The following is an 18258-nucleotide window of genomic DNA, read 5'->3' on the forward strand; positions in this document are numbered from 1 at the left end:
GACCCAGATGATGTTCATTCCTCTCACTGCCCTGTCTACAAATTTGGGGGTTCTGCCACCCTCCATGTGTACTCCATCTCTACTCTGCTCTGCAATGCAGTTTCCACCAATAACTTCAAAAGCTTAATGGACCCCCAGATACGCAGACAGAATGATACTATAGAGTAATGCTTATTTTGAAAAACAATGCATTCCAGTGCACAGAAAACTCACACCTCATTTTAATGAAAAACCCCATACTTCCCTCAAGGCAGCTCACAAAATCAAGAAAGCAAGTGGGATTTTATTTCTCGCTTGTACTTACCAATGAAATTGCTATGCAAGCGTGAACAGGAGAACCAAGTTTTGCCCCCATTTATACTTGTACAGGGGTATCAGGTGGGGAGAATGGAGCAGCACAAGCATAGCTGGTGGCAGAACTCATCACCAAGTGTGATGTACAAACCCAGGAACAATTAGAAACTGCAGAGCATAGGTTGGGTATACCGAGGCAGCAGACAAATAAAAATAATGGACAGCTTCTCCTAGTAAGCAGGGCTATCATAATGTGGTTTTATTGACTTGTTCAAGCAATAACTACTTTAAATCATGTGTTTCAGATAAGCAGCCTCTTGGATTGGTGGCTGGTCTCAAACAGGCCAACCTCTGCAGTTCATTTGAGAGGACTCTCTTAAGAACTGCAGCTTCTGGAGACAGATGGCCAAAAATTACAAATTTTCGTTCATGCTCCTCTCCAGCCACAGCCAATGAAGCTAAGATATACCTCATTTTAATCTGCTGGAGGAAAGATCTATGACAAGGGAGAGAGCATAAAGACTACGAAAAGAAAGAAAACCTGTAACTAAAGCGTAGTTTAGAAGCAAGAGCTATACACAGTCAGACATGTGTGTAGGAAGTTCAATGACTGAGAGGCTTTATCAGCATCCAGTAGGATGCTGATAGAATATAGTTATCTTCCAAAGAAAGATTATTCAGATAATTGGAGCACATCTTAGGCATGCGACAGTGTGCAGACATACATGGTATGATACAAAATTGCCAGTATCTCAGAAAAGCATATTTTGCCAGAGTTTCACACACCAGCTAGCACAAAACAGACATTACAAAGGCACCATGTATGCTTTGCCAAAAGCTAACAAGGTTTCAGCCACCCTCAATCCTGATGGTGGAATGATGAAAGAATTGTTTTATGGCAGCACTGCAGAGGTGTTTCAAGAACCAGTGTTGCTACAGTTCTTCAAGTTACCTGCCTTTCTGCTTTTGAATTTTTCTTTGTTAAAACAGCAGTGGCTGACACAGTCTTTTCTGACAGGAACTAGTGATGGTCTTCTTCCACCCTCAGAGGATGAGTTTCTGGAACATCAACTTGTAATTGCACAGAGCATAGGACTAAGAGATTATTTCATGCTCTAAACAAAAAATTTATTTTGCCTGACCCCAAGCAAGATAATTGCTTCTGGTATTCCAGTGGGAATTTTAGATCCTATCACTTGTCTTCATGAATATAATGACCTGACCTATAGACAGGACTAGCAATTTGAAAAATAATGTGTTTATATATATTAGATTGTAACTATGTAGACAGTGGCTATTTTTTTCCTTTATTAAAGCAATGAAATCTAAAACATAATCCCTAACAAAACACAAAGAAAAAGATCATGATCTCTAATTAAATGGAATTTTCTTATTGGTACAACACCTATAGATGCCTCTCTTATCTGATCTACCTCAAATCTCAAATATCATTGGACATGACTTTTGTTATCCTCCTGCTTTTCGCCAAAACCCATGGGCCTTACCTATAAGAAATCAAAGAAAGACCTTCTAGAATAGCAGCTCTGGCACTGCCCAAAGATATAGTCCTTCAAAACTGATTCCTATAAATAGCGAGATTTGCCAGAATTCCCTCTACATCCCTAGAATCCTGGCAATAAGTCCCACTTGCTGGAATACTGTTTAGTCATGAATTAGAAGAATTTTCTTTCTTTTTCTGCAGTCTAGCTCCAACGGGCTCTAAATAATTTTTTTAAAATAGTGGATTAAAAATTAGTGTGAAGACCACTTATTACTTCACAAGTCAACAGATTTAAAACTTTCTTTTTAAAGATATAATTCTACTAAACATTAAAAATTGCAGTCTTAAAGAGAGTGGGAAGCCTAATATGGACTCCCACACAGAAGACTCCTCCTAGTCTCCTACAACAGGGTAACTGACCTTGATTTTTATTACGTTTTCAGCCTGGGACATATAACTCACTTTGTGGTTAATTATCTTGCACTGGAGTCCGTAGCAGTGGTTTGACTGTAGAGCTATTGTGGGTATAACCAGATCCATTAGAGTTTCACTGAGTACGGGAGCAGACCTAAGCTTAAGAATTTACCAGCTCACTCAGTATAATTACTGTCAGCATGAGGCAGGCAGGTATGGAAGGAGGAAGAGAAGGATCATTTTTTTTCCTTCCCTGGAAAGTGTCGGATTGTAAATGGATGGCAGTGCTAAGGTGAGAACAACCTGAAATTTCTGTGTAAGGAGATAGGGTTTTGTAGGTTCCCAGTCTTCAATTTCTCCTTCATGTTTGCGACTCAGTAAATACCTGAGGTAACCTGCAAGTAATTAGTGGACAGCTTGAGTGATTTTTAGGGCTTTTTGGAAGAGGTGGAAATTTAAGGATGTGCTGTTTCAGAAAGGTGATGAGAAAATAATAGGGAAAGTGGTAAGAAGATGCAAAGGATAGAATGGAAAGAATTGGAAGGTATTTATGAAGCAGCAACTGCAACACTGCAGACAAGTCTTGGCATAGAAGTCATAACAATTAGAGATAATTCTAATTGCATTTCAAATATATTGAAAACAGTCTTGCGGTTTAACATACATACTAGCTAGGGCTGAAGTGCATGAAATTCCCTGAAGAAAAGAGGCGACCTCTGCAGGGCAGCAGGTTCCTTTGGCAAACACGCTTAGCTATCACTGGGGCAAAATTCAAAGGACCCAGGCAGAAGCGGCCCATTTCTAATGCAAAGTTGTGTCGCAATACTGCCGCTTAATAAAACTAATTATATACGCTCCAGCCAGGGTGCCAGTCAGCCCAAGGGTGGCAGCTTAGAGATCTTGGCCCCTCCACAGGCACCACTTGCTGTAGGAGAGACTCTGTCTTGACGCATGGAGGAGTTTTCGCCGGGGTCAGAAATCGTCCCGCCGGTGCCGGGAGCGCGGCGAGGAGCTGTCCACGGCGGAGGCAGCGAGCAGTGGTCCCGGCCTGCCCGCACGCGTTGATCTGCTGAACAGGAGCTACGGACTTTGCTCCTTTCTCCAGCAACACCCTGCTGTGTCCTCAAGCTCACACGATAAACCCCACAGGTTTCTGTTAGAAAAGAAGCCGCTGGGTTTCACTCTGTAGTTCCCGATGAGAACAGGAGCTGTCCTCCAAGGTCTTCAGCACCAGCACACTGTCTCTTGTGCATCCCAGAGTGCGCATGGCTTCTGAAAACAACCAGGATAATCACGCTGCTGTAAAGTGTTGCTGTTATTAAAGAGTATAAAAGTTCAAAATACATATTCCCTTAAAAAAAACAAACAAAAATCACCTTTTCACAGTGAAATATTTGCCAGACGCTGCATAATGTGCAGATTCTCTTTAAAGAAAAGTGACAGATTCTGGTAGCTGTTTATTTTCAAGCAGATGTGGTCACCAAAAACAGCTTGGGCAGTTGCCACCCTTTATGTTTGACAGCAGAATTTCCCAGATTACTTCTGTATTTGGGTGCTGCCACTATTCACCATGGTTTGCGTTCTTGGCAACCAAGGGCGGGAAGGAGGAGAGAAAAAACTGCACAAATCTTATCTTTCAGTAATCTTTTCCACAGCAAGTGCTGAGCTGTCATGGGGACAGCGGACTTTTTGGTCCTTGACCTCCTGTCTACTTGCATGTGCTTGCATTAAGAGGGAGGTACATCTCAACTATATGTATTTGTCCACACTGTTATAAAGCATCCCCAATGTGTTTCCAACTGCAAGAAGTTAGTATTAGGTAAGTACAATTATATTGCTAATATTTGTGCCAAAGTGGTATTTTGATATCTGTCTAAAATGTTTCACACCACAAGCTGAAGATGTGCAGCTCCTGAACAAATTTCACTTAATATTTTCCAGCAGGACAGGCAGGTATGTGAGCTCCTGGAGAGGCAATTTTTGCTGCTGCAGTAGGCTCCTCGCACTGTGTGCCGCTTTGCCAGTTCAGCTCGCAGCTATGGGATAGCAGAGTCAGCCAGCCAAGCAGCTCCGAGCTTCTGTGATCCCACTGAGCCCCAGTTTGCTGTCTCCTAGGAGATCGAATCCCTCATTTCCCAGTACCTACGTTTTACTCTGTAGCCTCAAGAAGGATTTGTTCAACGCTGTTCTGCAAATACTCTGAATATTCAGTTCGCCATGGCTTTATCGAAGTCTGTGATAAAGCTTTTTAACATTCAAGCACTTGTCCGGTTTCACTTGGAATTTACTTGAAGTATAAAAAAATAATTAGTACAAACATGACCTGTGCCTATATAAATATTTGCCCATATTTGGTAAATGTTTATATATATAATTTCTGAAAAGCTCCTCTTACTATGGGAATTTCAAGGTTTTAAAAAGAAAAAAAGATCTTTCCTCCCTGCTTTATTCACACTGTTACAGGAAATTAGTGGTTAAGCAAACTTTTTTAAAAGGCTTAACAAAGCATGTTTTGCAAGTTCATTTAGTTTTGAATGAACTTGACAAATTTTGAAAGCAAACATCATTGGAGTTTGACCAATTTCAGAGCACCAAGGAAAGCCTTCTTTGCTATTTGAATTTTAAAGATTGGCCAAAGTCTTATGTCAGCTGCCTTGTTCTGCAGTCTGTCTTTGAATCCTCTTAGGAAAGTCAGGGATACCCACAAACAATAGAATTAAAATCTGTCTTTAGGACTGGCAAACCATTCAAAGTTCTGTCTAGCTGCTTAGCATAGACTGTGCTAGGCCTCAAGAAGAGAATAGGCCCCTAAAGAAGCAATAATTTTCAGATTGTTGTGTACAATGCAGTGATAAAGCTCCCTGTCACATTTTTCTTCCCAGTTACTGAAGTTCCTATTCAGATGAATTGTCACAGCTTCTTCAATCCAAACAAGCACCCTTCCGGCCTTGTTTGCATTAAAATGTGATAAAACTAAAGGTGACTTTAGCACAGCTGTGCAGAAAAGTGGATTAGGTCAAAGTGACAGCGTTTGTTAGGCCTTGCCACAAAGGTAGTTCAAGATTTGTCTAGAGCACTAATGTGGGAGAAGCAGAAGTTTCTTAAACCCAGACATTTGTAATAAGGCTACAAACAAAAAATAGTATTTCTTTCATCCAAACGTAGTTTCCCAATGGCAGTGGGCCAGCCTGTTGACCTGTTGTCACAGAAAAATTTGGAATGGCACCACAAAACAAAGTGCCTTGTATTTTCTGTCATTCTCGCCAGCCATCATGCCGAAATCAAGCACTGCTGTCAATACCCAAAGGACTGAAAAGGCGAGGGCCAGCACCCTGACAGCATGGTGCAGTTCAGACTCCTCACGGACAGACAGACGCTGGCTCCAGAGCTCTGCGATGAGATCCCAAAATGCAAAAATGTTTTGTAATACTATTTTGGAGGGAGAAGTAAGGAAGTCCTGGTTTTCTTCACAGTGAAGCAGTAATCACCAGTCTTTCAGCAAAGGCGGCATTTCTCACTTCACCATCTTTTAAGCTCCTATTTCTATTTTATTTTACTTTTAAGGGAAAACCCCACCAGAGCAAAAAGCCATTGGAAATAGCACCCTTTGCATGCCACCTGCTGGCAATTTTTTGTATTCGGCTAAGATGGGGGCAGAGCATAATTTTCTCCATGACAAGAAACACTTAACTATGTCAGAGGTTGGCAGAATAATCAGTGGAAGTCCCATGTACGAGCACGTTGGGCTATCCCAGTAGAACCAGGAAGAGGCCACCAAAAACTACCTTCTGTCCACAGCTCCCCTCTTTATTTCTTCAGCTCATTTACAGTTCCTAACCCTCACAGAGACACACCATTAATCTTCCCCATGCACAAATAAAAACTCTGAAGAAATACAGAAGACACTATTGTATACCAACAGGATTTATACCTCAGGTTCTACCCAATGCACTTTTACTAGTTAAAGGTAATAGAAAGCTTCCATATTTATGGGATTTATTTTCAGCCTAGATTTTACAGGTAGTTGTCATTATGTCCGTGCCTTGCACTAGTGTTACTCCCAGGAAACGTGGTCCCTCAGCAGGGGTGGTCTGTGCCACAGGATGCTGCTACATTACATGGGACCAAGAACAACTACTGGGTGAGGGAGCTCCTCGTAACACTAAACTGAAGGAAAAATAATAGGGGACATTTTAAAGACTCTTGGATAAGTTATAACCGTAAGAAATGTCTGAAAGAGAAAGCTCTGCATCAGGTCATTCTTGCTAGCAGAAGAAAACATTCATTTGATCTGCTCCAATAAAGGTACTATAAGCTGCCTTTGATGTAGGTCACTCATTGTGCAGTCCCAGTGAATGCAAAGTAGAAGCATATTTTTATTTTTACACGTCTAACCAAAGTTAATTGTACACAGTTTCCGTCAGCCAGTAAGAGCAAAAGCTAAACATATCCTGTTGAAACAAACACAACTCTTCAGTGCAGAGGATGGACACAGCACCACTGGTAAGCGAGCTGCAGTGCCAGACAACTGATCGTCAGAAAAGGATACCAAACCACCCAGGATTTTGGTGAGGTATACCGATTTATTTGAAATGGTCTCCTACAGAGGTTAGGCATCTTTCAAAGACAGCTATTTAATATAAATTTAGACAACCTATTGCACCTGCAAGAAAAAGACTGCCTTCTGTATCTGCAGAATGAGATACCTGCAGTGACAGCAAGCCTGACAGCATTGGTAAGAAAGCCCAGGAAACCACCGTCTTATGGAGCTGGCTAACACCAGTGTAGTGTCATAGCAAAATGCGGAGGAAACAAAATCCACTCCTGGTTTATGACAGGTCTTCACAACCCCTTATGGAGAGAGGAGCCTAAAAGATAGGTCTGGCTGGGGTGGGGTTGAAATTTTTGGAAAGGGTTCAGGAATTCCAGAGGATACAACCTCAAAACGGAGGGCAAAAATCTGACTTTAGAAATTAATATACCCTGGAAGCAAGTGTGTCTGAAGCCTAGCCAGATAAGAAGCCAGCTGACATTTGAACAGCTCTGTAGCTTGGCAGATGCTCTCACAGCTAACTACATCCACAGCGCTGATCTAAAGATGTAAAAACCAACACATTCTGGTGTAGCACACAGGAGAACAGAGCTCAGCACACGGTCCTGCTAAGGCTGGCTGTGTAACAAGACAAAGACAGATTTTAATGACAAAATTGTCCACAGTATAATACATAAATGTATTAAATTAACCCCAAGACTATCAGTTACTGGGGGACAGTACAGCTACTGTTGCATTTTTCTCTGAAGAGAGCATTATTTGCTACAGTGAAGATATTTCTTCTACAGAGCATTTTTAAGCTCTCAGACTTCTGGATCCTCCTCCTTTGGTGATATATTTCCTCACAGAAGCTTCAAGACTTATTCCCTTTTCATCGCTTCAAAGGTATTGCTAGGCTTGAGTTTGAGCTCATGTTAAATTACTACTAATTGACTTCAGCTCACTTATGCCTTTGTAAACACTAACTAGGCAATCCACAAGTGCAAACGTGCACAGGTTACCCTAGCTTTAACCCAGACAAAATATTTGTAGAGCATCTAATTGGTATTTCTTTTTTTCCCCTTTGAAATGGAGCTTGGCGAGGTCTCTGGAGATCCCCGTGTCCATAGACTGACACAGCACAGCGAAGCACATAGTCTGCTTTTGGTGCTGGAGCTAACGAGCCTTTAGGTGACTTCTCTACTGAGATGCCTCTGCACCATGTCTGCCCATACCTCTGCTTCTGGAGTTAACAGAAGAGGAGCCTGATAAGGAAGAAGCAGACAGACTGCCAACTAACCTAACTCCAATCCGTGTTCAGCAACATTAACAGGGTTATGCATTTTTTCCACATTGATCCTCCAGGACAAAGCATGGTGAAACCTTTTACTGCAACCCATTTAGCTCTCAATAGTGAAGTATATAAAGATATTTTCAATGGAAATTCACTAAGGCAATATTGCTAGGGCAATAGCACAACAGTTTAAAAAGGCTTTCAAGCCTCAAATGTTCACTTGTTTTGGAAATTTTAAGTCTGGATTAGAAAGGAACAGCATTATTGTTCTCATTTGTGGCGTCTTGTGAAGTTTTCTGCTGAGTCATCATTCCTTCACTATTCAAGCTGCCACTGTTATAGTTTCACTGTCAGTTTTCCACACGCAAAGTACAAACTGTAGAAGTATTTATTTTACAATAAAAAGCATTAGACTATGATCTTTACTTGCTTTACTCAAATGTACTTGAAGGCTGGCCTATTCCAATTTGTTGAAAGGTAGGGATGTATACCATTACATTAACATTAATTTCTGAAAAAAAAAAAAAAAAAATTATCCCCATTATTCTTCTGGTAGAAAGGCCAGCTCCTGAGTTTTTAAACAGTGGATCACATGAGTGACGTGTTTTCTTAATTGTAAAGATGTTGATAAGACATCCTTAAATTGTGTTCAAGGAAGTTTTAGAAGTTATAAACTGTATGTTCTCATTTATAGAGGCACCTAAAATTAAAAGGCCAATTCCTAATCACTGATCATAAAAACATACATGTGTTGAAGGCATTATGCAGATCTTTTAGTGTATTTATACACAAAATCATTCAGTCATTCCTTAGTTGCAACAGCAAAAATTGCATTGTTTCTGAATAGCACTTCTCAATCCCAAAACATACTCTAAAAGTGTTCGGTATAATGACTTAAGGAGTTCGTATCACATCATGCCCTTAAAAGAGCCTAAAGAGATTAAACGCTGTTTGGCTAGGGACAAGTGTTGCAGTTCCTGGTTAGAGGGAGTTTTGCAGGAGACAAGCTGAGAAACATGGAGCTCCCTTCAAGTAACCGGTGGGCAAGAACCCTGCCAAGAGAGGCAGCCCGAGGCCTTGCAGACGCGATGCCTGTTAGTTGCCAAGTTCAGGAAAGCAGGAGCAGCCTATGTTACAAAAAAAAAAGTCCCACCGAACCCGCTGACACCTCCCGTTGGCCCCAGAGCCAGCTACGGAGGGAACACAGCACTGCTGCGAATTACGCAAACTCTGCAATGGGTTTTTAGCAAGCGTCCAGAGTCTGCAGGTGCCTGAACTCCACCAGAGAGTCAGTCTCTTTGCTCCACCCCTCCTAACTCTCAAAGTTTCCTGGCCACTTCTGTGCTAGGGGCACTCTTTAGAAACCGCTCTGTGGACACAAGTGCATTTCACTACAGCATTCATGATGGAGATCTACACACGTCCTATGCACACAAAGCGGAAATATGCCAACATACACCTACAGAAACTAGATACAGGAAAATCAGAGTATGGTTACATATGAAGTGCAGTATTTCTATGGGAGGTCACTAGCCTGCATAGCTGGTACAGTAGATATTTGAAAGTCAAGGAGTCACCTTCACCCTACTGATAGGAAAGAGATGCATTGTCATCTGCCTCCAGCTGTTCTAATGCTCACTAGAAACTACCGAGAAGGAAAGACAGGGGAAGGAACAGAAAAAAATGAGAGTAGTACATCTACATGTTTTCAGTATGATAATGGAATCAAGCCTAGAAATTATTACAAGGATTCAATTCTACTGTGGAAATAGCACAGTGTTATTACTTTGCTAATTAGCCGAGCCAGATAGAGGGCCAAGATGTTAACACTACACAACCACAAGACAAAAGGCTGGTCCCTTCTTGAAAAGCTGGTAAGTCTGAACTGACTGGCTTTAATAATTGGCACAAGGATAGGGATTCTGCACTTTAAAAGCCTGATTCTTCAGACTTACACTGGTTAATTGAAGTGCAAACTCTGCAAGCCAATAAGCATGGTATAATTTCCTTAAACTGAGCCTCACTTCTAAGACTGACCTTTAATTTTGTATTGATTAAAAATCATTTCTTTTTATGTCATTGCACACACCCCATACTCTGAATATTGTAAGTACTGTAATGACACTCACAAGTATTTTTATCCTTTGGTTTCTAAAATAATTATGACCTTTATTATTCTTGTTGGAGGGATTTTCACCTTGTTATAACTGCATTCTCCAAAGCAAGAGAATGAATTTATTGTCTTTGCTGACTTTTGCCTGTTGATGCATGCCCCTAGGTCAGTAGTACATACGAGCTCTAATCATGCTGAGATGACGTTAGTTTAAGTTTTTCCCAACCTGAAGGCAAATGCCTTCTTCATCACCAAAGTGTACCTTCATTTCAAGGCATCCAAAGTTAAACCTCCAGGCTTTGGATTCAAAGTAAATGCATTAAGCACATAAGAAACAATTTGGTGCAACAGTTAAAGGATACACGCTATTTAACTCACAATCAAGGCTTTTCCTTCTGTTTTCTCCTAGGAAAAGAGAAAGAAAGAAAGAAATATGATACACTTTCACAGATATGATAAATGAAACCAGTTCAGTTTAGCTTTCGGTTTCAAGAAGTGCATTTTTACAGAGTCAAGTGAGGCAACACTTCACTCTAGAATAAACACGAGGATATTTTACATGCAGTTTACTTAAACTTTTCCTTAAGTTGGAAGCTAACACTTTAAAATGTCTTTAGTGTTAATGATTCAAGAACCTAACATATCCTATCTACTATGTATAACTTTCTGTGGTTCTCTTAATGTACCCACTTCCCTCAAACAGAATACATATGAAAAAGCAAAGCCCAGATAGCGATATTTTCTAGCTACTTTTCATAGCTTGTGCACACACTGGTGTAACTTTGTTTAGATACCAGGTATCACAGGGAGAGGATCATTACTAGTTTTAAAGATTTCAATTCATACAGTGAATATTTTACATGATCTTTTCCCTTTCCCCTTCTACATCCCCACCAAAAATCTTAGGCTGGAGGACCTGGGATGAGTTGGCAAAAGACACTATTCTATGATAAAGAAAGGAAGAATTTGGACAGTTGTCTCAAGGGGCAGAGTAACAGCCACAAAACAAGTCCCTCCTATCTGGTAGGCCCCCAACAGGTTTTCTAGGAAGTCTAAAAAGACAGCTCTGTGTTCAGCATGGTATAAAGGTGAACTGTGAAGTAAGGTCACTCCATCTCCTCTCTGTACAACACTTGAGCTCCCTGTAGAGCTCTTCACTGCTATGCTGCTGCCTCACATACTTGCTAAATCAGTATAAACATACTCCAGTGCTGCCCAAGTACATCACTTTGAAGGGCTGGTATTTCAAGAGGAGCACTGCTGCCTTTTGTCACATTGCAGAAAGCGGTGTAAGAGCAAACTGCTGCATTTCATAAACCTATGAGCTTGAACCACAAATAGCTGGCTGAATCCAAGTGCATCACATGAACATACATTCAGGCACACACCTAAATGCAGACACAGGGAGTTCTGGTTTTGGTTTGGTAGGTGACCTCTTCCTTCTGTTCAGAAAGAGTAACTTCCAAGAATAATGCTAAGTGATATTCCTATGCCTTAATTTCCATCTATAGAATAAGAATAATTTGTATATTAAATACACACATATATATATAGTATAAATATATACAAATAATTTGTAAATTAAGGTCAATGAAATCTAAATAAGTGCTGAGAAACTTTCCCCAACTCTGAACTTCGATATTTGTCAGAAGTATTGCTGCAGTTATAAGCACACTGAAATATCCAACCTTGAATAACAACCTCTCAAATGGCAGCCCCAGATTGTCACTATCTGCCAATTTCAACAAAAGATCACCAGCTACAGGAATATCATCACTATGAAAAGCTTTAAGGTGACATCTTATCATTTCCAACAAACCTTAAGGCATCTGAAACCTCATCGAGTACTTTAAGAAGTTGCTACCACTACTGACCTACCACTCTGATCCAAACACTCTTAAACTGATAACAGAATTTAACTGGTGCTGAAACCTTGCAAGTTTAACTAGCTGAAACCTTTCTGCATTGATTCGTAATATTATTTCAGTATGAGTTTGTCTGCTATTTAATTGGAAAAAATAATTAAGCAATAAAACAGGCACATACTAGCCCAAAACAGAGAAAATTGATTATTTGTCTGGAGTCCTGGCAACTAACTTAGACTTTATTTGACTAGAATTTCTTTCAAGAACTGCATAAAAGCAGGAGCAGGATAGTCACCACTTTACATGATTTTTCTGTACAATTTAATTTGTTCTAATAACAGAGCAAAAAAAAAAATCCCAGCCTAATAAAAAACCCCCAACACCTCATCAATGGCTACCTGGGAGACTATGTGATGACTTATAGAATATTTCATGAATCGGTATTATGAATTATGTATTATGACCACTTTTTGGACAAGCAATTAGATCAACATTTTCAGAATTGGTTTAAAATTTAAAATTTCACTTATGTTATAAAGAGGGGTTTCTTTTCTTTTTTTTTCTCTGCCCCGCTCCCCCTTTAATTTCTTTCCAGTGGGTGGAGCATACATGGTTCTAGCCGCAGTCATCATGAAAAGTGTCTGAACCCTTAACAACGGGAAATTTGAAGCAAGCCTACAATTCTGCAAACTGTGAGCTCAACAGAAGCCCTCAGCTATTTGTTGCTACCTGTTCATCAAAACTGACTATTGCTGTGCCGTATTAAAGAGAACTTGTACTACTGCCTCCAATGTTCCAGTTTCACGTGGCATTTTAAAATCAAGTCTACTTCATCATCCATTCAAATCAAGTCATTGGACCGTGAACTGAAGTGGCAGAAGAGTCCCTCATGGATAGGGCAGGGGTATAGCTGGGGTTGGTATTGCCTTATATGCTGCAATGCAAGAATTGCCATAACCCCTCTGTCAGAGCCCTAAATTGTGTACCTAAAACTGAAGTCATGCAAACACTTGGAGAAAACGTACATCGAAAGTGGCTGACCTGAGAAAGAGGCAAAAGAATGGAATTCAGGGAATTTCAGTTCTATTCTTAACTCCCTTCGCTGCCTTCCTCAAGTACTGTTCAAAGATGTTTCAGAGGTCAGTCAGACATCCTTCAAACTTAAACCACCATTTTTCCATACTACAGTGCCTCTAAAGTTTAGTGAAAATGTGAATGATGGTGGGGAAACCAAATCTTGACAATGAAACCCATGCTAGAAGTCTAGTATAGGCATTTTTGTAGTAAACTAAGAAATTGTCAAAATCCTAGTGGGATATAGAAAAATTTGAAGCAACCTCTTAACTCGTGCACTAATGTTGTGAAGAAATCCCATGGGTATAGAGCATTTGCCTCTTCAGCAGTAGTCTTCTGTTTAATCTCCATTTCAAATTAAAAAGGCTTTTCTCTACTCTTACTTTACACTGAGTGTGGTATAATGTTTCCATCACTGATCATAGATTTGCATAAGCTATGTTAATAGTAGTTAGGTTGATGTTCTACTCTTCATTTTAAAATCTATAATTGATCAGAGAGTATCACTATTATGAGCTATACTAATACGTTCTCCCCTCTTTTTACATTGAATTTTACTGCCACATACGCTGTATTATTTGGTGAAGGCAAAGAGCTTGTAAGTAAACTAGACATACATTAAATTTTCTATAAAAGGAGGTCACCCTATCTGTAGTTCTCAGTGGTACAATATTTCTATGAGGCATCCAACCCTTGCAGTTGTCCAGAGTTCAGGAAAAGTGCTCAACAGAGGCTTCAATCTACAGTTTCCTGATCCTGTGAAGGGTGTGGAAAGGCTCACTGTGGGACAAGCAACAGATGGGCTGATCGTTGCTTGTTCAGTCTGCTCTGGCAATTATGACATTCTTATTGCATCACTTAAAAACAAGCTACAAAAAAACCCCAAACAAAAACACCACTTCTCTTTTTTAATAAGAGATATGATTTTTTTTGCACTTCTGGTTATTTTGGTCGAATTTTTATGTTTCATTACATATACATTGACTAGGTAGTAAAGAGAGCGAGCAAGGCAACGTTTGCGGGGAGGTATAATGGTCTTCATTAAAACTTACTTTTTCAGCTAGTCTAAAGCACTGAAACCCTTCTCCAAGTTTGAAGATATAGAAGCTCTTTGTATCTAAATACAAGTTGAAAGCAATTGCTGCAAAGGCAAGCAGCTGAAACCTGCACAGTACTGAGCTGGTGAACAAGAACAAGCTGACTATTTCAGCACACATCCAGCACAGGGCATCAGGAGGCCCTTGAGAAGAAGTGATGTTTTGTAGTGCTGTAATTGCCATGACTGCCATAAGGCTATCCAGAAAAGAAAAGCAAAGACAACTTCAGTATTTGTCCAGACTTTTGAGAACAGTCCATATAAAACCCACTACATAATAATTACTGAAAGACTTAGATAAATGGAACATAACTTAAGATTGCTTAATTAGAAAATTAATCAGACATGAAGATTTAATATGCCAGAATTTGTAACAGCTTTCCTGTGCACGTCTATTATTACAGTTTTAACAATAGAGAAACATACTTAAAAACCCCAACAACTCAAAACAAAGCACCAGAGTTTTTTCTTGTTTAGTCCATAGCATAGCTTATATTTATTCAACAAACTATTCTGCATTTTAATAAATTTGATTGCTCAGTGTGTGGCTTTGCTAGAACTCTGTATAGACCCAACAGAGACATGTTAAGTGTATGTTTTCTAAACACAATATTGTCAAGCCTGGCAAATGTTTACACCAAAAGTTTTCTTCTCCTTCACTTTCAAAAATCTCTTCTTCAAAGCTCAGACATGCTGAAATGTCTCAATTTAAGATTTTCACATGGGCAGAAATATTTAATTCTTCCCAGACTGAGGCACTTGTATGGAAATATTCTAGGAAGAAATAATAATAACATAAATCACTGAATGGCACAAGAATTGCATAGTTATTTCCACCTTAGAGAATTTCTAAGTTTGGTCAAATTTTGACAACTGAAAACACAGTCTTAAGATAAAGGCTGTGCTAGCCACTGAGGATTGTTCCTCTTCACCTCCAGAGAGAATGTCTCATTCAAAGAACTCACAGTATTTCTTAAAAAACTAATTTAATTTCACCATTCCACTATTTGAAAATTAGTAAATAGGCCAGAGAAATTTTTTCCTTTTCTTTTAAAAGGGCAGTCATCATCACCACAGCTTAGTTTTTACTTCCTATTTTCCCTTTGTACAGCCTGCTTACTTTCCCTTCTGCACTAAGGGGAAAACCTTGCTATGAAAAACAGGTACAGAAAGTTACAGAGCATTTATATAAATATAAAAGCCAGTTGCTGGTATTTCATGTGTTTGTACGAGCATGCATGAAAATATGTCGGGGCAGAGTTTGGCCTGCTATTTATTGACACTTTCTGAGTGAGGCATTTTGTCATTCTTTTGGCCTAATATAAAGTGACATCTACATTGTTGCTTTTACAGTTTGCTTTCTTATCATTAATGTGACTATTAAACACTTGTAGATTTTACTACAAAGTGATTATTCAGAGCAGAAAATAAAGTGGTTTGCAATAGGGTTTCAAGAATTCACTTTCAAAACACTGCTGAAACAAAGCCGATCAAATACTAAAACATAATCAAAGTGCACTGAAATGTAATAAATTATTTCTATCTTATATAGTTCTGTAAATACAGTCCATCGTTATATCGTTCCAAAAATGGGGGTTAGGCTTTCAAAGGACTACATAGGGGATTTAGCCACAAAGTTTCCATTAACATCAATGACTCACTCAGCACCACTTTGAAAGGTTACCTGGGGCGGTTATCCTTCTCTTATTGCACAGGGGTTTTATACCCCCAGCTCCTCTTAATGTTAGGAAGAATTAAGTTTGTCTCTTTACTGTTCCCTGATCAGAGAATAGTTTTTTTGTAACTTCTGACTGATAATTTTCTAAGTCCCAAACTTAAATGGCTGTTTTGCTTTAGGGAAAGGAGGATCAACAGGCTCAAGGTTTTCCACCCTTAATATCCTCCTCCTTAATGCTAAAGAGTGCAGAACATATATTTTCAATATTGCTGTTGCTAAAAGTTTCATTTAATTAACTATATGCACATACACACACAAACCAATTCTGTTTTACAGTCCTTAGCCAAAGCTGCATGTCAATCTAAAAATTAAATAATGGAAAACAGACATTTAGCTTAGTTTATATAACCTGACAGTGCTCCTATCCTTCCTCTGTTTCACCTAGTGTCATCTTTCAGTGTTCCTCTCTAATTCTATTTGGAACAAAATAAAAAGATTAAGATAAAATAATTCCCAAAAGATAATTGCAAAATGATTTATGTACAGGTGTTAAATTATTTCTGGCATTGATGTTCCATAGAGTGCAACGTTACAACATTATGGTATTCAGCAGAGCATCTACATTTGATAATCCTGCTAATCATCAAAAGACACTGGATCTGAATCCCGAAGGCAATGTTACATTTTGATTAAATTTTATCATCAGTGATTCTGTTTATGGTTCACTAAGGTATGAATTTCTTTCACATTCCATTGGGTTTACCACTCATTGTGTTTGACTTGGAACACCGTCAGTTTAAGCTTTCTGTAAGCCACTAGTTTTTCAGCTACTGCTTTTGCACTCTTCAGATATACCAGGTAATCCTAAACAGAAACAATTAAACAGCTTTTCAGTGTCTCCTGTTAGTGAGCTCTATTACCTTAATGATTAAAAGCCCTAGTCGCAGACAAGACACCATCACAGGCTGCTCAGCGGGTCCTCTGAGCCACACAAAGTTTGTTCTCAGCTGGCCCTTTAAGAGATAGCGCAGTCAGTAAAACGTGTTTCTAAAATTGTATTGCCAAATGGTAGAACAACTTGTATAGCAGCCTGTTAGCATATATTAGTATTGTGTACATTGCTGCAAGTTGTGTAGTAATGCTTGAGAGAGCTTGTTGTAATTAAACTCTACTCCTTCGGAATCTTAATCCCGAGGCTTTCTGATTTGTAATTCCACCTTCACGGCTGCACAACCAATTTTCTATTCTTCAGCCGCTGCAATACAGCCTTAGGCTGCAGTATCTTTCCACACCAGCCACACAGCAAGCAGGGTACACATGACAGAAACTTCACTTTAAAACCTTATGTCTGGCTGGAAGAGCCATTGCTTCTGAAAAGCGGCTCGGTGCCTCTGATTACTCTTCACACTCATTCCAAATCAAATCACTGCAGTTTCACAAGGTTTCAAGCTTTTTTCATCCTCCTCCTCTTTCATGCTGCACTCAGCTTGATATTACACCACCTCCTACCAGTGATTTTACTTGGATCCATGCTACCTCTACACACAGAGTTGAGAATATACTTGGCAATTATATACAGAAAGTAGATTCAAATGTAGTTCTTCTCCATTCAGCTAAGAGGATTTGGAAGGTTAAAGGAAAGGAAGTGTTTTATCAGTAAGCTAGGATGCACAACTAGGCACATGCACACACTTGGAGAATATAGTTCATATTAACAATTAGCCACTTACAGCAGCAATTCTTGTAAGCAGAACCACATTAAAAAAAAAAGAAACAAACCAAGCCCCTCCTCGCCCTGGAGGGCTTCTCCCATTATTTGTGCTAATAATAATACCACCACAAGAAACCCTACAGACTGCTGAGTTGGCTGCCAACTGCGGATACCAGACTGCTATTGCAGTATTGAGGCTAAAGCTACATTACTGTCCCATCGTGTCTCTGCTCTGGACTGCCAAAACTGTGTACACACACCACTGTCTGCGTTTATGCCATGACAAGTAACAAGAGTGGGCTCTGGCAATTTAGACCTTGGCATAAGTGCTTAGTTTTGATGTATCATGAGGCAGCAACAAAAGCTCAGGCTGGGGGAAGGTGAGGGGAAAATGGGAAGATGGCTGGTTCTTTATATTCTTAAGTTTACACGTTTTTCACATTTTGAGGAATAATTTTGAGTTGCTTTTTGACACAGTAGCAGTTTTGGTATCAAACAAACGAAGAGTAAGAAGAAAGGAAAATGCTTAGAGAACAAAGAAAAATGCCTTTAGCACTACATGAAAATATGACTATGAATGTTAACTTTATTTTCAACATTCCTCACATTTTTTTTGGTGATAAATGACTTCACATGTAGTTGCCTTCAGGGTTATATCCACAGCATCGTTTCATGTTGTTCTAAATA

Source organism: Harpia harpyja, chromosome Z (assembly GCF_026419915.1).
Source record: "Harpia harpyja isolate bHarHar1 chromosome Z, bHarHar1 primary haplotype, whole genome shotgun sequence".
NCBI classification, from domain to species: Eukaryota; Metazoa; Chordata; class Aves; order Accipitriformes; family Accipitridae; genus Harpia; species Harpia harpyja.